This window comes from Lutra lutra, chromosome 8 (assembly GCF_902655055.1).
Source record: "Lutra lutra chromosome 8, mLutLut1.2, whole genome shotgun sequence".
Lineage (NCBI taxonomy): Eukaryota > Metazoa > Chordata > Mammalia > Carnivora > Mustelidae > Lutra > Lutra lutra.
In genome coordinates this window covers 21,741,887-21,766,926 of record NC_062285.1, presented here as the reverse complement: position 1 = coordinate 21,766,926, position 25,040 = coordinate 21,741,887, and positions in this window count along the sequence as shown.

The following is a 25,040-nucleotide window of genomic DNA, read 5'->3' as shown; positions in this document are numbered from 1 at the left end:
TAAATCTAAGGATACAGGTGACCCATGTGGGGTTGGAGTAAGGGTCGTGACTCTGAAGGTGAGCAGATGTCTGTGATGGTGACTGAGAGAGGAACCTTCACCTTTAACTACGCTTTGCAGGTTTGGGACTGCAAGATTATCCCAGGGGCCGGTTATTTCAATTTTCTGAAGTTAGGGTAACTGCTATTTGGATCTTCGTCCAAAGGCACCTGAGTCAAAGAAATCCCACAATTTTCCATTCTGTTGTCCTTATTCTATGATAATAGAATTCAATTTAAAAAAATTTTTCAGGGTGCCTGGGTGGCTCAGTCAGTTGAGCATCCAACCCTTGATTTCAGCTCATGTCATGATCTCTGGGTCTTGGGATCAAGCCCCAAGGTAGACTTCATTCTCAGTGGGGAGTCTGCTTGACTCCCTTTCCCTCTCCCCCTGCTCTCTTTCTCCCTCTGTCTTAAATAAATAAATCTTAAAATTCTTTTCAACTTATAAACTATCTACAAACTATTTATGAAACAATTTAAAGCAAGTCTAAAAGAATGTAGTAGCTAGGTATCTTTTCTCACTGATAACCAGCTGGCGTTAACCACTGTTTAGTTCAACCTGGTTTGCTTTTGTACTTGGGCAGAATATGCTCACCTAACTCACCCTGGTTTTTTTATTTTGTTCTGTCTTGTTTTAGCATGTCCATGGCTTTGAGATCGCTATAGCTACCTCTTCATAAGAATTTTATATTGGAATTTTTCCTCTTGTTCCAGATTTTATTTAAGTTAAAACTCAATAGTTTCCAACTTAATGAGAAAAGCTACTACTGTACCTGCTCAACACTCATAATTAGTCCTCTGAGTTTAAAAAATTTTTTTAAAGATATTATTTATTTTATCTGACAGGTAGAGATCACAAGCAGGCAGAGAGGCAGGCAGAGAGAGAGAGAGAGAGAGGAGGAAGCAGGCTCCCTGCTGAGCAGAGAGCCCAATGCGGGGCTCGATCCCAGGACCCTAGGATCATGACCCGAGCCGAAGGCAGAGGCTTAACCCACTGAGCCACCCAGGCGCCCCTGAGTTTTAAATTTTGTCATGTTCTCTGTGACAGCCATTCTTGTCCTCCCTACTCTAGAAAATAAATAACTAAAACTATCAGGGAAAGCAGGAATTGAAGAAAAAATGCAATGCACTTGTGGTAACCTAAAGTATTCATTTCATTGTTGATTTTTACAGTTAGAGAAAGGTTTCGACTGGGATATACTAGTACTCCTTTTGCTGTTTGTCGGCAATTGAGCTCAGATACTGGGGGGGATCTGCCATCGAAGGGGAGGCTGAGACAGAAACAAGGCTTACTCTGTGTGGGAGAAGTTGTGTTTGGATAGAGGTCGACCAGCAACCAACTCAATCTTATCACTGACTTCTAGCACTGTACTTGGGGTATAGTTGGTGAATGTTTGCTGAAGGAATGGTTAAATGGATAAGTACATTTCTTTCTGTGCCTTGTAGAACCAAGGGCTATTACTCGTACAAGGTCACACAATAACACATTGAGCAAGTCCAGAAACGAAGCCCAATTTCTTGATTTCCTGCCAAATGTGCCCCCCATTCTAGCACCCACCCTCATTGACAGGGACCAGATGTCACTCAGCCCTCCTTTTATCTGCTTTCACAGTCAGAGTTGACTGATGGAGTGCAAGGGTAGGGGAGTGGCCTTTTCTCCATTCTTTTTTTGGATTTTTCAAAGTGCATCTTTCAGAGTTGTTGTTATCTGTTATGGTTTTGTAAGAAAGTAAAGAGTGGAAAAGATCGACGTTCAGAGTCAGCCATTTGAAAATTAGCTAAACTACCTCAATCTATTTCTTAGATGGGTTTCTATTTGACGAGAAACTAAAATATTATCAAACCATATTTTCAACACCATAAAAAGTCAAACCATTTTTAGATATCTTGTGATCTGGAAAATAGAGGATTTTATAATTACTGGCCTTCCCACCACTCACTGTTTTTCACCTCATCAGGTTAGGGATACTCAGTAGCAAATTTAGTATATTTAAGGATAACCCATAAATTCACAACTCAATTTAGTCTTGAAAGGTGAAATCTTATAAATAGAGTGAAGTTTGGGTCCTGAAAAAAAAAAACTCAGAATCTTTAATAACAAATGAAGTTAAATTGCTCTTAATTTATTTAAGCTGAAAAATGTTCTTCTAAAAACAGACTTAGATCAGGGGACCCGTAAGGAACGTATCTGAAGATTCCGCTATCAGAAATAGCCAGCATAACACAGGAAATGTGATCCTTTTTTGGGCATGAAGTGAACGCTTAAGCACAGGTACTTGGACATTCTCTGATAAAGTAAAATGACTAAACATTTATCTGGATTAGGAGTTTAACAAGGGCAAGAGAGGAAGCCAGTTAGAAATGATCTACAGGATAGGAATGAAGGCCAGCTTTCTCTTCTGAGTGCTTTTCAAATGTTTGTATCTCTATGTCTCTAATAAAATAAATAAATATTCCCCGACACTTGGGATTATTTATATTACATGACCCCTTCCTAATATGCTTGTGTTTTAAAATCTCTTTCATTACACTCAGGTTTATTCTTAATTGCCAGCATTGCCTTCTTTTGTCACTGTAGATTTCAAAATTTTGCTTTAGATCTTTAGCTTTCTTGCAAAGAAATAATTCGGTGTAATTCTTCGTTGTTTTCATCCGCTGGAACACTCAAAATGCAACAACTCATTGAGGTGGAATGCAAAGCAGGGACCAACCCAGATGTTCTGGGATTTCAATCCCAGCTTGGCCACTTGCTCAGATCTTTGATCTTTGGACATGATTTAAGTATTTGTGCCTATACTTTTGCATGTTTAGTAGAAATTTTGAGGTTCCCGTAGAGTTGTCATGAGGATTTGAAGAGATATTCTTGGTCAAACCTTAGTTCAGGAATTGGTCCTTAACAAAGGTTGTATTTTATTGTTGTTATTATTTCCTTGCTCCTGCTCAGGATCAAATGTTCTGGGGTTAGCTAAAACGCTAAGAAGGCATTGTGTGAGGAGGTGAAAGTGGGCAGTGCTCCCTCTCAACATTTCACAGCGTAGACTCTGGACCTCATTTGATCATAAAAGGAGAGGAGCGTGTGTGTGTGTGTGTGTGTGTGTGTGTGTGTGTGTAAGAGACAGAGACGGAAATAATCTCGGGACTTCTCTTTTGTTTCCATGGCACAGTTCCTGGGTATCCTTTGGTTTTTACACTGCTGTTTGTGCTGCCTCCATTTTTCCTGCCCACCCCCACTTTGATCAGTCCTTGGATCTGTTGTTTCTCTCTCCATACTGCCCCTAGATGATCACATCCATTCCTATGGTTTCAACCCTCACATGTCTGGTGAGGGCACCCAACTGTCTACCTCCAGCTGTCCTAAGCATTAGATTTGTAGTTCATTGGCTCACTGGGCATCTCCCTCGAATATCCCCTAACATTTTCAAAGTCAACATTTTTAAATATGGGCACATTCTTTTAAGCCCCCCTCTTAGCTGCCAACATTCTCCTCCTGAGGTCTTTTCTTGGCCAGTAGTGTCATCTACTCAAATGATCTACCTTAATAACCTCAGAGTTGTTCTGAACTTCATCTTCGAAGTCAACTCAGCTGCCAGGTCTGCCTCCAAATCACCTGCTGTTTCTTTGTTGGTGCTTAGCGGTGTTTCAGTGAAAACCAACACAAATTAACTCCAAAAAGCATGGACACCATGTTGTTTTTTACTGAAGTTTTCTGGTGGAGAAAGGGAACACTTTGCACAACTCAGAGAAATATTTTCTTTCTAAAGCTCCAGTCTTCATGGCAGCTGCTCAAAATTTCACCAGCTTCTCCCTCTTCCTGTTTTTGGCTCTATCCCTACCATCACCCCCAACCTCATCCACCTTCGTGGATCTTTCCCTCTGGGCGTCTTCCTGGTCTTATCACATGCAGTAAATTTTGGTCTCTCTGTACTTCCTCAATTAAAGAAGTATAGTTTTAAACAGTCAACACAATCAAGTTCAATGTCTATGCAGAAGAAAACACAAAGAAACAAAAAAGATGATAGAAGGCAGTGCTGTGGGGGAGTGAAAATAATAAAGATAACAGAGGCTATACATTCTTTAGCTTCATTTTTTGGCCTCTCTCATACCAATATACCTTATAAATTCATACATGATGAATTCTCTACTTTGCTTTGCCCTTTGGGTTTCCAGTCCAACTTTTCAACCTCACCTAGTCATCCTTTGAGATTCAGTTGAAAAACACATTTTGCATTTTTCTGAAATGCTCACCAACCCCCCACCACAACCAACGAAGTAAATTACTCTTTTTTCTGCTTCCTCGTATAACCTTGGACACACTAATTGTGCCTGTATATCCCCTCCCACCAGAATGTAAGCCCCTTACAAATGAGAATCTCTAATTCAGTGAATGATGATTGAGCTTTGACGACATGCTAGGCTGTGTTTGAAGTGCTTGGGAGTAATCGGTGAACAAAATGGATAGAAAGTTCTGCCCATCAGGGAGCATGCATTCTGGAAAAGATACAAACAATAAACAATAGCATTCTAAACGAGTAAATCGGACTAGCTAAGAAGGTTGTGCGTTACAGAAAAATGGCAATGTAGAGGGATCTGGGGTATGCAGAGGTACAGATGGCAGTTTCAGATTGCATAAAGAAGGTTGAGGTGAGATTCCATGGAAAGAGATGGAGGAGATAGCCCTGGGTATCCCTGGGGAAAGAGCATACACAAAGATGACACAATCACATCATGGTATAGACTCCAAGGCTGGATCTCCCTAGAATTTTGGAAAAAGAGGAAGAAAGTTGGTTTGGCTAGAATAGAGAAAATGAGGAAAGCAGAGCCAGAGAGAAGGTTGTGGAAGTGATGGGAACCATATCATATAGTATCTGGGAGTCAACAAGGCTTTGGGTCTTACTTACGTGAAATGCAAAGCCACTTCAGGGTATTCAGTGACAGACTGACACCATCTGACTTACATTTTGGAAGGATTGCTCAGGCTGCTCTGTGGAGCACTGACTGTAAGGATACACAGATAAGGAACAGGGAAGCCTGTTAGGAAGCTATCATAATAATTGAGATGTGATGATTGTTGCTAGGACCAGATAGTAGGATTTCATAATTGAAAAAATTCAAAGTCAGCAGGAATTTGAGAAAGGACTATCAGGATTTGGGTCTGAGCAGCTGGAAGGGCAAACTTTCTAAGAACTGATGTAAGAAATACATTGGATGGACTAAGTGTGAGAGTTATTGGTATCGCAGTTTTGGACATAATGATTTAGAGATAGCTCTTCAACATCCAAGAGATACAGCCAGTAGACATTTGGGTATTTGAATCAGTATGGGAGAGTAGTCTCAATTGGGGAAAAAAAAAATGGACATCTTTAGTGCATAGATACACAGCCATGTAACTGGAGTGGGCATAAAGAGTGAAAAAAAAGGGGATGTGATACCCCCTCCATTAACTGGTCAGGACACAAGAACAAATGAGCAGAGGACACTGATGAGGCAAAGTATGGAGAAACCAAAGACAGCATCCTAGAAGTCACACGTGATGATTAACTATGTTAAAAACTGATCATAAGATGAGGACTGACCCACAAGAGTGATTTCCATAGAATGGAGGGAGAAGAGACCTGACTAGAAAGGAGAAAAATTGATAACAATGGCTCTCAGCAGACCTTTCAAGGAAGCTGACTGAAGGGAGCAGAGAAATTGTTTGGAAACTGGAATTGGAGGAAGTGGGTTGAGAGGAACTTATTGGTTCTGTTTGTTCCCTTGTTTGTTTTAAGATGAGAGTATGTTGGGGCACCTGGGTGGCTCAGTGGGTTAAAGCCTCTGCCTTCGGCTCAAGTCGTGATCCCAGGGTCCTGGGATCGAGCCCCACATCGGGCTCTCTGCTCAGCAGGGAAGCCTGCTTCCCCCTCTCTCTCTGCCTGCTTGTGATCTCTCTCTCTCTCTCTGTCAAAATAGATAAATAAAACCTTTAAAAAAAAAAAAAGATGAGAATATGTTTGTATGCTGGTGGGAATGCTCCAAAAGGAGGTCTGGAGGTAGATGAAATGGGAGAGAAATGTGAAGATTCCTAGATCACCAACTTTGAGAAGCGAATATATAGGCTCTAACACAGAAGCACCAGCTTTCTTAGTTCATCCGTACTAACAGGACTGAGATTGAGCTGTTTTCCTGAACTAGTGCTGTGTTTTGGTCATGGCAGCATCCAATGAATGTGTATATAATTGTTTCTTTGCTCTCTCACTAATGTAGAGAGGGGGAAAAATGCATTCTGTCTTATACCTTCTTCCTTCTCTCTTCTATCTCTACCATATTATACTATAGTCTATCTCCTTAGTTTATCCAACATGTTTGTAAGGAAAGAAGAAGATGGCAGTGCTGTTGGGTGGGGAAGCATAGTGGGAGGTGAGGCAGGCAGTGAGAGACAGAAACAGAGAGACAGAGAAAGACCTGTGAAACATTGTGGAATGTTAATGTTCAATTATCTGACAGATGAAAGTCAGGCAGTGAAGAGAATGCTGTGTTGCCTGTCCCTGCCTTACATTAGCTGAGTAGTTTTCAGGGTAACCTAACTGTGAATCAACCAAAGTCCTCTGTCTCTGGTGACTTCATTGCTAATGGAGGAGGCTGTTTCCCAGCCCACTTTTTCTCCCTCTCTTCTGATGTGGCAATGTTTTCCTCTCTTTGGCTCTGTCCCTACGTTCCCAACTGTCTTTCCACCCACACACACACAGGGACTGATTTCCTCTGTGGGACAAACTTTTTATTTTCCTTATAAAACTTTAATGTACTTTGTGTTGCTAAATTAGTTCTCTTTCTATTTCATGTCTAAAGAGCCTGTTCTAAACACTGGTGAGAACTTAGTATAGAAACACATTCTAAACTCCTCTCCTAACATTTCCTAGTAATGAATTATCTTCATGATCAAAATCTACTAAAAAAAATTAAATCTCTAATAATGAAACAAATCAGATCACCCCTAAACTACCATTGGAATAATTTAGTAAAAAAATTGGTATGTCTCACCTGTTCGATGACTCTGGGCCCAGTAATAAATGGCACACACTGTAAATCTGACTGTTCTGGGAAAAGTCGTCATTCCTCCTGGTCCCTCCATTTCAGGAATACAGGATTAGCCATGGATTTCGCAGAAGAGTTGATCCAGGGCTATTTTAAGATTTCCCTAGTTCAGGGATTCTGAGACCAGCAACTGGCTCAGAGAATACAAGCTAATGCCAGACATCTATGGACCTGAAATTTTCTCTTCCATATTTAAAAGTTATGGATTCTTGCCATACCTTCATCTACTATATGCCATGGGGCTTGCAGGTGCTATATTTCAGTCTCTAAGCTTTCACCCAGAAGCTGAGACTCACTTTTGAATTAACTTTGGATACTATGTGTGTATTAGAAATGGCAGAAGGAGCTCCTGTTGTGGAAGCAGGCAGTGGTGCTATGCTCTGGGGGACCCTGCTGTATCTGGCATAGACACCTAGACAGGGCAATCATTTCAGAGGTTGATCGATGATTTAAAATGGGGTCTGATACAAAAGGACAACATGGGCCAATTCTTATCCTACTCTCGTAGTTTTCCTGGGGAAACAAATGAGGTAGGTTGTTTGACTACTTACTAATATGGGAAAATCTGAAGTCATGATGAAAGAAAGAGTGGTCAGGGAAGCCATCATAGGCTTGAGAGCTGAGATCATGAGGAAGCAGAAACTGTGGGCAATCATAGGATACCAGCTGGTAGAAAGCAGACTCTTAACCCACAAAAGAGAAACATTGCTGCCTAGAAGATAAAAGGGTGAACTGGCAACTGGAGGTGGACCCCGGTATTTAGGGCCTGCCAGTTACACAATTCGAATTATCTTAAGTTAAAAAAGGATTAAAATTACAAATAGAAAACCACTAGAGGTTCTCCCTGATTCATGGTGAAGATCCAAGCTAGTCAAAGGTCCTGAAGAAAATGACTTGAATATGCGATTTTTAAAAGAGGATATACAAATGGCCAAAGATTTTGAAAAGGTGTGGATCTTCATGATCAGTGAGGAGTACATGAAAACCGAAATGTACTACCACTGTCACTGAAAGATAATTCTCCGTAAGTCTCTCGTGTTTGTGCATGTCTTGCAAAGAGAGGTAATACTCTGCTTTGAGAGTCTGGTTTTCTTTCCAGACTACCTTTTCAAAGATGTTGGCATAGTGTACAGACGTGGAAGATGGAAATAGTGTCTCTTTTGGGGGCAAAACAGGCCAGCTTACTGCCCACTATAAAAGATTTAGGTTCCCTCAAGGGGAGATGGAGAGGAGAAGGGAGTTGAGGGAAATTGGAAGGGGAGGTGAACCATGAGAGACTATGGACTCTGAAAAACGATCTGAGAATTTTGAAGGGGTGAGGGGTGGGAGGTTGGGGGCACCAGGTGGTGGGTATTGTAGAGGGCACGGATTGCATGGAGCACTGGGTGTGGTGCAAAAATAATGAATATTGTTATGCTGAAAAAATAAAAAAATTAAAAAAAAAAAAAGATTTAGGTTCCCTAACACAGGCTTCCTCTCCTATAATGTAGCTCACTACTCATGCAGGTCCCATCTGGCTTTCTTTGCATTGCTCTGCAGGATCTGGGGCTCAGAGAACCCATGCAGAAATGTGGATATTCTGGTTACTCTAATGGCTGTGAAATAAACGGTCCTTCATCTCTGACCCAGGAATATCAAGTCTCTTTCAAGGCCTGTGAAGGTGGAGTAAATGGACGACTTTGAGTATAGGATAAAAATCTCAGGTGTTTATGGTCCTTGACAACTTAACACAGTACACCCTGTAGAATGGCTAAAAATAAAAAGATTAATGATACCAAGGGTTGGAAAGGGTGTGAAGCAGTTAGGACTCTCCCTGTTGTTGGGAATAGACATTGGCACTCCACTTTGGAAAACTGTTTGACATTGTCTACTAAAGGTGAATGTCATGTCCTATGACTCAGTAAATTCCTCTCCTAGGTATACACCCAACAGAAATATGTCCATATGTTTACAAAAGACATGCAGAGGATGCTCACAGACATATTCCTTATAATTATCCCAATGTAAAACAACCAAAAGTCCATCAACAACAGGAAAGAAAGATAAATTGTTGCATATTCATAGGATGAGATACTACACAGGAATGAAAATGAATAGCCTGCAATTACACACAGCAACTTGTAGAAAGCTTCCAAACATCACATCGAATAAAGGAGCAACATACCAAAAAAAAAAAAAAAAAAAAAAAAAGACATATCATGCTATATTCAGAATAAAGAAAGCTAATAGAGAGTGGCGATATAATTTTGTTTTGGGCTTTTTTTTTTTTTTTTTGATGGTGGTTTGTGAAAGTCAGGGAGGACTTTGGAATCTTTTAAGGTGCAAAAATTGTTTTCTTGATCTGAGTAGTGGGGATGCAAACGTGTGTTCATTATGTAAAAATGCAAAGAGCATGTTACATAGACTCATGATTTGTGTGCTTTCCAATATGTATGCTGTGTTTCAGTAAAAGGACTAAGAAAATCAGAACTCTGAGGTCTTTTACTTAGCATACCGTGTCACCTCATGGTAATAATTCTATCTAAGAATAATCTCATTTAAGATTAAACTGAGCCTAATGTAGAGTTAAGTGGGTTTGGAGGGCATGGTTCAAAAACTCCATCAAGAAACAACCATAGTAGGGCACCTGGGTGGCTCAGTGGGTTAAGCCTCTGCCTTCGGCTCAGGTCGTGATCTCAGAGTCCTGGGATCGAGCCCCACATCGGGCTCCCTGCTTGGCGGGAGCCTGCTTCCCCCTCTCTCTCTGCTTGCCTCTCTGCCTACTTGTGATCTCTCTCTCTCTCTCTCTGTCAAATAAATAAATAAAATTAAAAAAAAAAAAAGAAAAGAAAAGAAACAACCATAGTGGTGCACCTGGGTGGCTCAGTCATTTGAGTATCTGACTCATGATCTCAGTTCAGGTCTGGATCTCAGGGTTGTGAGTTCAAGCCCTGCATTGGGCTCAGTGCTGGGCATGGAGCCTACTTTAAAAAAAAAAAAAAAAAAGAAAGAAAAAGAAGAAGAAAACAATCATAGTACTAAAATTGCTTTAAAGAACTTCTTTAATGTTTGTCTTCTGGCATACTCCATAATTTATCTTATTTTTTTTAAATGTTGCCATACATTATAGAGAGAATTATACTGATTCAGAATATGTTCATTAAGATAAAAAATGAGAAATTTGCTTAATTCCAGATTGCCTGGAACTGAAACTTCACAAAGCCTGACATAACTTCAGTAATAACAACTAAAATCATAGTAATCGTAACTAACCTTTACTAACGAAGTAATAGTAACTAACCTTTACTGACAAAGTAATAGTAACTAACCTTTACTGTTCAAAGCAATCTTCATTCTTGATGGATGTTGTTCTATGGAATCTTCTCAACCACTGGGTGAAGTTTTATAGTCCTTGAGCTCTGCACACAGTCCCTACCCCAGTGTTGCACATGGGTCATTTCCTTAAAGAGCCTTACAGATTACATTATCAAACATCAATCCACCAAAATAGACATAGCAAATGTAATATGTAGGGTGTCAGCACCCCATGTTAAGAAGAAGGTAAAGAGGGCGCCTGGGTGGCTCAGTGGGTTAAGCCGCTGCCTTCGGCTCAGGTCATGATCTCAGGGTCCTGGGATCGAGTCCCGCATCAGGTTCTCTGCTCGGCAGAGATCCTGCTTCCCCCTCTCTCTCTCTCTCTGCCTGCCTCTCCATCTACTTGTGATCTCTCTCTGTCAAATAAATAAATAAAATCTTAAAAAAAAAAGAAGAAGGTAAAGAATAATTTTTAGGTAAAAAATAAAGTATTGAAAGTAACCACCATTCTCTCAAAACTTGCTCTGCGAAACTTAAAAAAAGATGGATTACTCATAGTACTTACCCACTTGTATTCTGACTCACTTGCCATTTAATATTATATTAAGTGAAGGTAACAATGCAGGAAGTTAACCCAACCTTGTCAAAGTGTAGAGCATAGAAATGTCTATAACCAATTTTAAAGAGGCTCATGTTAATTGACTCTTTTCAAAATCCTTATTTGTTGAGGCTAGAATTCATTATTATATTACATAATACTAAAGAAACAGGAAGACTTCTAACACTGTTTTCATGTTCCCTACTTTGGGCCATTGGTGGTCTCAGGGTTGGGAGATGGTTCATACATGGCTCTAATTCTTCTTTCTGTAAAGGGTTAGAGAAGATTTTTAGATCAAAATTAAATATTTTTCCATTTAAATGTATAAATTATCATGTAAAAGGAATCATCTTGGGGTAATTTTTACTAGGTTACATATTACATTAAGAGATGGATAATTTACGTGAGGTAATAAGAGCAATTTTTTTGAAAGTTCTCTTTGGAATTGATGTGAGATGCCCAGAATAGGCCTATCCAGGATTGTGTAATCTTTAAAAACTCTCCTTGAAAAAATAGGGTTCCACATACTATTACAAATGCAAGCAATCTGTGTTAAGGACTTTTTTTTTTAAAGATTTTATTTATTTATCTGACAGACAAGAGATCACAAGTAGGCAGAGAGGCAAGCAGAGAGAGGGGGGGAAGCAGGCTCCCCGTTGAGCAGAGAGCCCAATGCGGGGCTCAATCCCAGGACCCTGAGATCATGACCTGAGCCTAAGGCAGAGCCTCAACCCACTGAGCCACCCAGGTGCCCCTGTGTTAAGGACTTTTAATCATGACTCACATGTGCCAATGTAGTAATAGATAACACTTCTGACGTCTCCAAGACCCCATGACATGTTCTTCCTAAGTTTCAATTTGTTCTTTTTTGACAAAGTTTGATGTATTTGTTTGTTTTGGTTCACCTATCTCAGAGATGATTAATGATATCGGTCGGACACTTCTAAAGTACTAGCTATATGAGTAACCCATAAATGCTATGCACCTACTTTTATAATTCCCTGGAAATGAGAATGTCATTTGTTAAGTGATAAAATAATTTACCCCCCAAAACACTTGTAAATCATCATACTCTTGTCTCCCAAATTCACACTTATGAAGTAAAAGCATGGACACACAAATATATGTGAGGTGACTGTTGCAGGGGGGTTGCTTTTGTCTAGTGAGAAAAAGATTGAAGCCTCTTTCAATTCGGATGGTCTGAGTGATGGGCTAATTGGTTCACACGCCCATCCTTATGTGTGACTCTAGATGGTAGATGGGATGTTGGACACAAAGAAGCAGAGAGGAGAGCGTGGGCAGAGTACAGATTCCAAGGCTGGGGGCAGAAGAGTGTGGGGAGAAGCAGAGGAGAGTGGCCAATGGTCTCCACTGGGACCGGCAGAGTCTGACACCGCAGCAAGGCCTTAGCCCAGAGAACTTGGTAGAAAGTTTTCTGCATACCAGAGATGCTTGTCACAGGCAGTGTTTTGCTTTTTAAATGAATCTGCTGGCAGTGTTTAGATGTGAGTGGAGAGAGCGAGGCCTCTGGACCACCACGCTGAAGAGGTTTCCAGATGTAAAGTGAGAAATCTAGACTTTGTATTGCTGAACAGGATGATGACAGACAGAAGAGAAAAATAGAATGGCTTCGGAAGATATTAAGGGAGAAATTCATGTAATGTCCTATCTGATTGGATGAAGAGACAAAGGAGAAGAAAGATATCACGGAGGGTTCCAGCTGAGGCAATTAGGAGAACAGAATTGTTATTGTGGAAGAGGAAGTCAAGAGATTTGGTAACAAGATCTTTTAGATATGTTCCGGGATTTTTTTGCTTGGTTTTGTTTTGATTACACGAATGTCAGAGCAGAATTTGTTCATCAGCAGGAAGATTGAAATGTGATATTTTATTTTCTGCAGATAGAGCTCCTGTGAAAATATTTTAATTAAAATAATGTTTATCTATTTGCAACTATCTGGCGGAAGGTTTAGCTTATAGCTGTGAGACCAAATGCTGAACAGTATCAGTCTCCTACTTTTCTATGAATCTCCTTTGTTCCATCTTTTGTCATTCCTCAGGATTGTGTGTGAGTAGTGAGTGTGTGAGAGGGAGAGACAGAGAGAGAGCCGGGTCACCACATTCATCACGTGGCACAAGAGAAGAAGCAATGAATGTCCTCACCCCACAGACGCCTGCAAATAGGCATCAGAATCACTGTGTAGAGAACCCAAGGTTGGAAGGATTCATGGCGAGCAGCTAATGCCCTCAGAGAAGATACCAAAGGAAGTGATCACAACAGAAATATCAAAATGAGCTTTTCAGCTGTGAGATTCTTTTCCATCCATTGCTTCTTTACTGTCACCATGTACAAGTGAAAGTTAACCAACCTGGGGGGATTATCACTCGTTCTCTCTCTGCCAACAGAAAAGAGGAGGATTACTATGTATGGACTGGTTACCATTCATGAAACCTCCTTATCCTTATTACTACCTCGAGGGCCCACAACTTTGAGAATAGGGATTATTGTTCCCAATTTATGGATAATTTATGGTGGAAAAATTTCTCCAAGGCCCCACTGAGCAGGATGGTATTTGTAGATATACGGACCTACACCTGTGACCCTCGTCATGAAGCCACTTTGCAAACCATAGAGTTTTATTCCGATGAGAGGACCCAGACTCTCTGGCTTGTCTAGAGCCAGACTTGGTCATTCAAGTCTGATCCAAGAAGGTTTCAGCAGATTATTCTCTCTCCTTTCCTCCTTCCTTCTGCCCTCCTTCCCTCTTCCTTTCTTCTTTCCTTCCTTTTAGAACATTACCGTTATTTCATGGATTAAAATACAAGTACACTGCAGGATGGTGACAAAATTTCACCATATTGAATTATTAATTTATCCATTTTATAATTAAACGATTCTAAGAGGGATCTCTAATACCCAAAGTAGAAATGATTATATTCCAACCAATATATATATACATATGTATGCACATATATACATATATGTATACATATCTATATCTATACACATATATAGATATATACATGTATATACACATAGATGTGTATATGCATATATGTATGTATATGTAAAATCAATTATCTGTATATAAACACACAGTCTGTAGAAAATTCAGATCGTGAATACGTCTCATTGAAATATTACATTTCTGTTGCTTAGGGTTTAACTTGCTTACTTATTTTTGTAAACTATTATCTCTTCGTATTCTAAGCCCATTTTTACCCTCCTGTTTAGGAACGCATTGCCGCATTCAAGCAAGCAACACTTCCAAATTGCTACCCTGTTGCTGTGTGGGATCAAAGGCACACTTTTGATCTCTTTACATGGGGCTGTGCTTAAGAATATTCATTTACCCTTGCAAAACCCTTTGAGATTTTTTTAGGATGAAAGAAAGGTGTTTCCTATCGTATCGCTGCTGTAAGGCATTTTGTATCTGTTTTATGTCTGTGGTTGATGTAACAACAGTATGTCGTTCCTCCCAAAGTCTTCAATGTGCAGCCTAAAACTATTTGCTAATATATTGTGAGGCTTTTTTCATTTATAAAATTCCTTGGGACCCTTGAATTTAGTGTACCGTAATTTTGGTAGAAAATACTACTATTAGTACTTCGATTATAAAGCCCTTTTAGATGCCTCTTCAAGTATGATTGAGACATTTTCCTTCAATATGTGATTCAGAGAGCTAGTAAGTCTGCCCTCAGGACGACTTATTAGAAGAGCATAAAATACTTACAAATGTGCTGAAGTTTACTCATTACAGTAAGAAAATGTTATATCCTCAAATTCATCAGCATATACTTTTGTACTGAATGTGATAATGCAGGTTTCAGATTCTCTTTGCTACTCTATCTGGCACACTGTATAAAGATACCAAATCATCTGGAATCTTTTGAAAAATCCTGTTTCCTTGGAGGGGGGTATCTGCAAACAAGACAAAAAATAGAAGAGATAGCTAGGAGACAGTATTCTGCTTGCTTTCAACTTCTCTTCCTCAACTCTCAGGATTTCAGAGCTGAGAGGAATCTTGAAAAGTAATAAAAATTTATTCTAACTCCATTTTTTAAAATGACGGAAATTAGACAGCAGAGGTCATTCGTGTTTACATCCAGAACTTGTTCTTACATTCTCTCAAACACAAAATCAATAATGTTGCGTTAAAAACCCTGTCCAGGGGCAGCCTGGGTGGTTCAGTGGGTTAAAGCCTCTGCCTTCGGCTCAGGTCGTGATCCCAGGGTTCTGGGATCGAGCCCCGCATCAGGGGGAGCCTGCTTCCCTCTCTCTCTCTCTGCCTGCCTCTCTGCTGACTTGTGATCTCTGTCTGTCAAATAAATAAATAAAATCTTTAAAAAAAAAAAAAAAAAAACCACTGTCCAGGTTACCTTGGGAAGCTGCCAGTCACGTATCATAATTGAGACATCTCACTTTTTATCTTCCAGGACCTAGAGATCTCAGCTGACTGGAATTGTTTCCCACATGTTTTGGAAAAGGCAGAAAAGAGTGGGAAGTGAGAGAATCAGTTCAGTACATTTATTTAAAATAAAATAAAGGGGCACCTGAGGGGCACCGTGTGTTAACTCTTGGTTTCTGCTCAGGTTGTGATCTCAGGGCCATGGGATCAAGCCCCTCATGGGGCTCTGTGCTTAGTGGGGAGTCTGCTTAGGACTCTCTCTCTCCATCTCTCCCTTTGCCCTTCCACATACCTCTCTCTCTCTCTCTCAAATAAATACATCTTTAAAAATTAAAAAAGAATAAAATAACAAAAATACAGAAAATTATCTAGATTTAGTCTGGGTTTACTGTGATAATTGTTACACTGGTTCTAAGACTTCACGATTGTAAAATATTTGCTTAAATTAAAATATTTCAAAATATTCTTCAATAAGTCTCTTCAATGTTTTTCTGAATTCAATAAACCAAAATATCATATACCTTAATATGTCTGGGTTAATAGAGGTTTTTGATAATGGCATTTTAAATTTTTTCAAAATTTTACATCTTAATCTTGAAAAAGATTTAAAAGATATAAGAAGATATAAAAAGCAAAATACCTTGTTATGTTGCCAACTGAAGTCTGTTCAATAATCCTAACTTAACTATTTTCACTTTTCTTAAATGATCATGAATAGTACCTTTCTGTGAAATTATAAACAGAAGCCACATAAACAGAGGTCATATCCATGCAGCATAGATTCTTAGATGTGACATTAAAAGCACAATCAACTAAGCATAGATTAGATAAATTGAACATCATCAAAAATGAAAAACTTCTGTGCACCCAAGGACACTATCGAGAAGGTAAAAAACAACCTACAGGAAGGGAAAAAAATAAATATCCAACATATATAAAGAACTCTTACAATTTAACAAAAAGACAGCTCAAATAAAAATGAACAAATGACTTGAAAAGACATTCCTCCGAAGAAGATCTATAAATAGCCAACAAACAAGGGGCCAAATGTTAAATATCACTAGTCATTAGGGAAATGAAAATGTAAACCACAGTGAGATATCACTTCACACCTGCAAGGAAGCTATAATCAAAACAAGGGAATGCAGCGCTCGTTGCTGGGGATGTGGAGAAATTGGAGCCCTGAAGCATTGCTGTTGGGTAAATAAAATAATGCAGCTACTGTGGAAAACATTTTGGTGGTTCCTCGAAAAGTTAAACAGAATTACCATAGGACCCAGCAATCCACCCCAAGTAAAGAATTGAAAAAGAATTCTCTACCCACAAGGATTTAAAATAATTATTCAAACAAAAACTTGTACGAGAATCTTCACAGAAGCACAATTCCCAATAGCCAAAAAGTAGAAACAACCCAAAAGTCCATAATGGATGGATGGGTAAACAATGTGTGATATATCCATGCAACGGATTTATAATTTTAGCATAGAAAGAAAGGAAGTTCTGGAGAGCCTGGGTGGCTCTGTCAGTTAGGTGTCTGCCTTTGCCTCAGGTTATTACTTGCAGTCCTGGGATGGAGCCCTGCATTGAGCTCCCTGCTCAGCAAGGAGTCTGCTTCTCCCTCTCCCTCTGCCCTTCCCCCCGAGTGCTCTCACTCTCTCAAACAAATATATAAAATCTTAGAGAGAAAGAAAGAAATGAAGTTCCAACATGTGCTACAGCATGGTTGAATCTTGGAAGCATCATGCTATATAAAATAAGTCAGATGAAAAAGGATGACTAGTGTATGATTCCACTTATATTGGAATATCTAAAATAGGCAAGTTCATGGAGATTGAAAGTAAATTAGTGGTTCCAGGGGCAAAAGGGCTGGAGTGATGGCAAGGTACTGCGGACTGGTACAGAGTTTCCATTTGTAGTATTGAAAATGTTTTAGGGGTGCCCGGGTGGCTCAGTGGGTTAAAACCTCTGCTTTTGGCTCAGGTCATGATCTCAGGGTCCTGGGATAGAGCCCCATGTCGGGCTCTCTGCTCAGCAGGGAGCCTGCTTCCTCCTCTCTCTCTGCCTACTTCTGATCTCTATTAAGTAAATAAATAAAATCCTTTACAAAAAAGTTTTAGAACTCAATGAAGATGATAGGTACACAGTGCCCTGAATGTACTACCTGCCACTGATTGCACCCTTTATAATGGTTACATTTATGTTACATGGATTTTATCTGCATGTGAAAGAGGAAATTAAAATATCACATTATGCGCTAGCTTAAAATAAAAATGGGGAGGTTTACCAGTACGTCCCTAAATATTGCAGGGTTTGTTTATTGGAAAACTTTCGTTCTAAATATGTGTTCGAGATTTAGAATGTTCTAAATGCAAAATCTAAATTCTAAAGTAAGCGTTTGTTCTCACAACCTCTGATCAAGACAGAGCTTTAGGTAAGCGAAGACTAACCCACCAAAAGCACCAGAACATCAGTAACTCAAAGCACAAACATAACAGAAAAATGCAGACTGGTACTCTGACAGCTTGAGTGGCATTTTACTGCGTATCTGCTTGCCAACGGAAATGTGGGAACAGTTAAAAATAGAGCCGATGAAGGAACCAGAGCAAAAGCTAGGGGCACGTCAGTAATAAGATTGAGCTTGAATTATAAAGATAAATTCTTCTCATTGTTTACACTAGTGTTTATTCCAGCCCTATTGAAGTAGGGATTCATATTTTGCAGAATTTTGCCAGAATCACGTTTACTAGTTATTCACAAATAGTTGGAGACAACGTGTGTTGGCTGAGCCATGAACCTGAGCTTGGGGAGTGCTCAGACCCTGCATCGCTGACCTTCTCTGAGCCTCATTTCTCAGCCATAAGATGGAGATGATGATGCCCTCCTCTCCATGTGTGGGGAGCATAATGAGACCATGTTTGTAAAGCAGACAGCCTGGCGCAGAGAAAGCAATTATTAAACATTAGTTCTCCATTTCAAGGAAAACCTTCTATACCGAAAACTGTATCAGGGAGGTTTTTTTGTTTAATACTGGCTCTGTTGTAGGGTTTTTCTCAGGGAGGGGTGAGAGAATTGGCTAATTTTTTTTTTTTTAAATGAGAGTCTTTTTAAAAATTATTTATTTATTTATTACAGTGGGGGAGGGGCAGAAGGAGAGAAGCTGAAGCAGATTCCAGGCTGAGTGTGGAGTCCGACGCAGGGCTCCATCACACGAACCCCCCCAGACCATGACCCCAGCTGAAACAAAGAGTTGGTGTTTAACCAACTGAGCCACCCAGATGCCTGTAAGGAAATAGTACCATGGAGCTTTCAAGTTCAACCTGAAGCTTTTCATTATTTAAGAAGTGGGCTACTCGGGATGCCTCGGTGGTTCAATGAGTTAAGCCTCTGTGTTCTGCTCAGGTTATGATCTCAGGGTCCTGGGATCGAGCCCCACATTGGGCTCTCTGCTCAGCAGGGAGCCTGCTCCCCCCTCTCTCTGCCTCCTTCTCTGCCTACTTGTGATCTCTCTTTCTGGGTCAAATAAATAAATAAATAATTTTTAAAAAAGAAGTTGGCTACTACACATAAAAATCTTTATATAAACATTATCATAAAGGGTCATCTTAAATTTTAGAATCAATTTCTCTTTAAGGTGGCTGAGATTTTTCAACTCTTGTGCACGTAAAATTGAGTTGAAGTTCATTGTGCCTTTTTTCTTTATCCAAATTTTGAGTTAAAGCTTCATGGTAACTTTGGTAACTGTATCCTGTTCAGACACTGTAGTTGAAATTTTTGAAACTATGTGGTGTTCACTAAAAGTGGGAATAACAAAGTCAAAGCTAATTAAGGTCACAAACTTTGGCGAAACCCTTAAAGTCCAAATCTTCTCGATATTGTGAATTGTACCCCTTCCAGGTTAGTTTCTTCTGTACTCTCCGTACTACTTACTGACAGTTACCTTTTAAATTTTGCACACATTAAGATTAAATTGGGCCTCTACTGTGCCGATTCCTATTTCGTCTTGTGTTTTAGCGCGAACTAACGTAAGACATTAGCATCAAGTAGTGCAGACATATGTATGCATTTGCTTGATTCAATTTGTTGTGACCTTATCAGTTTGGAATTGGAATTGCACCATTTCATAGACAAAGGAAACTAAGTATATTGCTGCACTTTTAAGTTTTCAGAACAGTGTTGAAAAAATGCATTGTTTTTATTTTTTTTAAACTCAGTTAAAAAAAACTAAAACGTTCTTTCAAGAGAGGCATCTAAATGTGTTCCTAATTTTGTATATGGGCTTAGGTTTTGTAACCAATAAAAAAAAGTGCTATCAAAAAAAAACCCAATAAAAAATAAAGGGTCATCTCTGAATAAACACATTTCTATTGCTCTTTCTCATGGGTATTATTTTCTTATTATTTAATCATCAAAGAAGATACAGTGCTGAAGCTGGGAATACAAAAGTTGGACTCTTACCTTATGTCATAAACCAAATTAACTCAAAATGGATCGAAGACCTAGAGGTAAGACCTCAAAGTTTAAAACTTTTAGAAGAGAACAGGGCAAATGCTTCACAACACTGGATTTGGAAACGGGGAATAAAAGAAAAAATACCCTGGACTTCATCAAAATTAAAAACGTATATGCATCAAGGGAAACTAGCAACAGAGTGAAAAAGCAACCCATGGAATGGGAGGAAATATATCCAAATCATCTACCTGGTAAGGGATTAGTATCCAAAATACATAAAGAATTCCCATAACTCATGACAACAACAAAAAGCAACTCAATTTTTAAAATGGGCAAAAGACTTGAACAGACATTTCTCCAAGAAGCTAGAAAATAGTCTATGAGCACATGAAAGGATCATCAATATCACTAATCATTAGAGAGATACAAATGAAAATCACAATGGGACAGCACTTCATTTCCATCAGGATGGTACTCAAACCGAAATAAAACAGAGAGCAACAAACATTCTTGAGGATGTGGAGAAACTGGAGCCCTCGCTCACTGTGGGTAAGCATGTAAAATGGTGACGGCTGTGGTAAACAGTATGGCAGTTTCCCCAAATAATTAAAAATAGAATTATCATATGATCCAGCAAGTCCACTTCTGGATATAATACACACAAGCATTAAAGGCAAGGAGTCATACAGTTGTTCACACCAGTGTTATTCACAATAGCCACAAGGCAAAAGCAACCCAAGTGTTCATTGATGGATAAATGGATAAATAACATGTGGTATGTAAACCCAATTGAGTTTTATTCAGCATTAAAAAGAGGAAATTCAGACACATGCTATGACATGGAAGAGCCTTGAAGACATCATGTCAAGTGAAATAAGCTATAGTCACATAAGCACAAGTACATAAGAAGCCTGGGGTACTCAACTTTGTAAAGACAGAAGATAGAATGGTGGTTCCCAGAGAGCAGGGGGAGTTAGTGTTTAATGAGAATGGAGTTTCAATTTGGGAGGATGAAAAACGTTCCGGAGATGGATGGTGGTAAGGATTGCACAAGTATGAATGTATTTAATGCCTCTGAACTCTACACTTCAAAATAGTTAAAATGGTCAGCTTTGTGGTATGTGTATTTTGGCATATTTTTTTAAAAAACACTGAATCTGTACACAAATAGATTCATCACAATGAAAAATAGGGACGACAGTAGTATATTTGCTTTTCTTAAGGAATCCAAGCAGGCAATCCTCGGTCCTCTTGAATAGCTCCATGCAACAGAGATAGAATGCAAACTACATGTGTAATAACATAAGTAATCTTAAATTTTTGTAACCATATTTATTTATTTTTGAAGATGTTATCTATTTGAGAAAGAGAGAGCAAGCCAGAGAGAGCACAAATGGTGGGGAGGAGCAGAGGGAGAGAGAGAAGCAGCCTCCTGGGGCTTGATTCCAGGACCCCAAGATCATCACCTCGGCTGAAGGCAGGCACTTAACTGACTGAGTCACCCAGGCACCCCTGGTAGCCATATTTAAAAAGTAAAAAGAAACAGGTGAAATTAATTTTACTAATTAATTTGAACAATTTAACATTTTATTTAACCCAACATATTCAAAATATATAATTTCAACATTCAGTTAATATTATATTCTTGGGGCACCTGGGTGGCTCAGTGAGTTAAAGCCTCTGCTTTCGGCTTGGGTCATGATCCCAGGGTCCTGGGATCGAGCCCCGCGTTGGGCTCTCTGCTTGGCAAGCAGCCTGCTTTCCTTCCTCTCTCTCTGCGTGCCTCTCTGCCTACTTGTGATCTCTGTCAAATAAATAAATAAAATTTTGAAAAGTATATTACATTCTTAATGAGATATCTTTAGTCTTATTCTGTATTTTGCTTTGGTTTAAAGATAAAAGGTAGCACTAGTCATAGTTCAAGTGTTCTGTGGGGTAACGGCTACTAAATTGGGTCCCAGAGCTCCAGTGTGTTTGCTTCTCTCCCAGAGCCATTAATCTGGTGAGCTGAGAGGCAGTACCCACCACAAGGAAGGCACAACTTAAACTCTTCTTGTGCACCAACTGTGGGAGAACTTCCTGTGAAAGACCTTCCTCAGTTGGATCACATCACAAACTAGCTGTGTGAAAACTGGCTCCTAAGTGCAGAGGTCCAGAGAGTGCCTGTTTGTGGACCTGAAGGGAAACCAGAGCCGAGGAAGTTTGGTTTGCTTTCTGAGATGTTTTGTCTATTTCTGGCTGGGGAGGCACAGAGTGATCAAGCAGAAGATGAAGGGAGAAGAGAGATATCATAGTAGCAGGGGTGGCGGGAAAGGTGGTGGTAAGAGAGAGATTAACAAAGAGGGGTCGATGTTTGGGAGAAAAATATGATTTTTATCTTGGAACTCTTTTTTAAGATTTTAGTCATTTGAAAGAGAGAGAGAGCACGAGTTGGGGGAGGGAGGGAGGAAGAAGCAGACTCCCCGCTGAGGGGGGAGCCCAATGTGGGGCTTGATCCCACGACTCCAGGATCATGACCTGAGCTGAAGGCAGACACTTAACTGACTGAGCCACCTAGTACCTATGGAACTTTTAAAAATACATATATTTATTTGTTTTGAGAAAGAGCAAATGGAGGAGGGGCAGAGGGAGAGAGAGAATCTCAAGCAGACTCTGCACCGAGCACAGAGCCCAACACGGGGCTGGATCTCACAATCCTAAGATCATGACCTTGGCCGAAATCAAGAGTTGGGTGCTTAACCAACTGAACCACCCAGGCATCCCTATCTTGGAACTTTTTTAAATCTTTGCATCACCATATCTTAAAGCCAAATATTTTTTTTCCTTAGTGAGAATATCAAAAGTTGAACATTATATTTACCAAGTGCAAAAGGGCTGTGTATAGTCCTTTTACTTAATCGGAGGGATTACTATCCAGAATATATAAACAACTCCACTGTTGATAGCTTAATACCCTAAAGATTAAATCATATGCTGTATGTAAAAAAAAGCAAAGAATTAAAATCAAATATTGACTTAATTTATAGCTTGGTACCATAAGAAGAAGGTGGATCAGTCTGAAATGATCACTATTTATAGTTGTTTCTCAACAATTATGTTCACATACATTTGCTTTAGTTTAGTTAATCTTTAGTGAGTGTGGCCCAGGATAGCTGGGAGTATAACAATGAACACAAGAGGTGCCCTGGGGGTGCCTGGGTGGCTCAGTGGGTTAAACCTCTGCCTTCGGCTCAGGTCATGATCCCAGGGTCCTGGGATCCAACCCCACATCGAGCTCCCTGCTCGGCGGGAAGCCTGCTTCTCCCTCTCCCACTCCCTCTGCTTGTGTTCCTTCTCTTGCTATGTCTCTCTCTGTCAAATAAATAAATAAAATCTTTAAAACAACAACAACAACAAAACAAGAGGTGCCCTGCCTAGTAGTCTAGTGCAGAAGAGAGACAAATTGTCATTTTCATTCCAGTTTGTAAGTGCAAAAAATAAAAATACAAATAGCAAAGAAAGGCACTCTATCCCACCCTCAGGTGGTGAGGGTAAGCTTCCCAGGAGAGCGTTTAAAAATGAACTGGGGGTAGCCAGGTGAAGCGGGGCATGCTCTCCAGGCAAAAGACAGAGTGACCAGGCATGAAACAGTGAGAAGTGAGTAACTCTCCGTCCAGGAGCAAGAACTTCAAAGACCGACCTCATTAACTGAGAAGCCTCATCCACTTACTGCCCAGTGATTTTTAGGAGGTTATTTTTCTGAGCCATAGTTTACTCTTCCATCAAATGGGAACAGGAACATCTCAGAATTGTTATGTTCAATAAATGAAATAATTTATGTGAAGTCCTTAGTATGGTGCTTGGTACAGATTAAGCATTTGATAAAAGGCAGCTGCTATTAGCAAACTTAGGTAAATATGTGTTTGTCTGTTTGTTTGTTTTTAAATTCATCTTTTTATTTGAGAGAAAGAGCATGCACATAGGAGTGGGGGCTAGGGAGGAGGGAGAGAATCCTTAAGCAGACTCCCCCACTGAATGTGGAGCCCGGTGTAGGGCTCAGTCCAGGGTCCATGAGATCATGACCTGAGCCAAACCAAGAGTCAGTCGTTCAACTGACTGAGCTGCCCAGGAATCCCTAAATATGTGTTTGAAATGCAGAACTAATACTGTCATGTTCATACAGGATTTCCAAAATGGAGTGTTATATTCTCTTAGGAGTAGTTAAATAAAACAAATATTTTTATATTATAAAAATAAAAAGTAAAATAAAAGTTAAATAAATAAATGTAGTTAAATAAAAGGGCGATAAGTACATCTACCTGTATTTGAAGTTCTATTTCTCAACCTCATTGGCGAGACACACTATGCAAAACTTTCTGAAAATTACACAGTAAAATCAATACAAAGACAACTTTGATAGCATTAGGTTGGGGAAGGATCTTTTTTTGGTCCTACTTCTCAATTTCCATTATGAGTGCTAAGGAAATATTAGGCTTCTCCCAAATATGAGGGGGGAAAAGGCTATTTTTGCAATTTGGTCTTCCTGACGTCTTACCTGATTGAAGTTTTTTGGATTATTTATTGACGATCATCATAAAGGTAAACATCAAGGAAGCATCCATATGCTTCCTTGTCCACAAAAAAATATAGAAGAGAGGTAAATGATGAAATTCTATCAAGTTCATTTCAGATGGAATACTTTAATCTGTTACTAAATGATTCTGCCTCCATTTTATGAAGTTCTTAGGAGTCAAATTGCACTTTTTATTGTTTTGCTGATTCTCATTGTGGTTTATTTTCTTGCATGTTTTTAATTTTGGAATTTGAATCTATGCTTATCAAGGCTTTAGGACAGAAGTTTCATATGCTTCTGCTGGTGTCTGTAGGACTCTAGCCACAGGCTTACCAGAGCTGTCTTGTACTCAGAGAACACCTTGCCCATGGGATTCTGCACTCAGCACTCAGAATTGTTGATGAGGATATACAGAAACTGGAAAGTTTGTGCGCTGTTTGTGGGAATGTAAGATGGTGAAGGCACTGTGAAAGTGTGCTGGTTCTTCAAAAAATTAAAAATAGAATTACCATATGATCCAGCAATTCCATTCCTGCATATATACCTGTCTAAGATCATTCTGGCAGCTTTAACGCAATGTCACAGGCTGGGTGGTTTATAAACAACAGAAATTTATTTCTCACAATT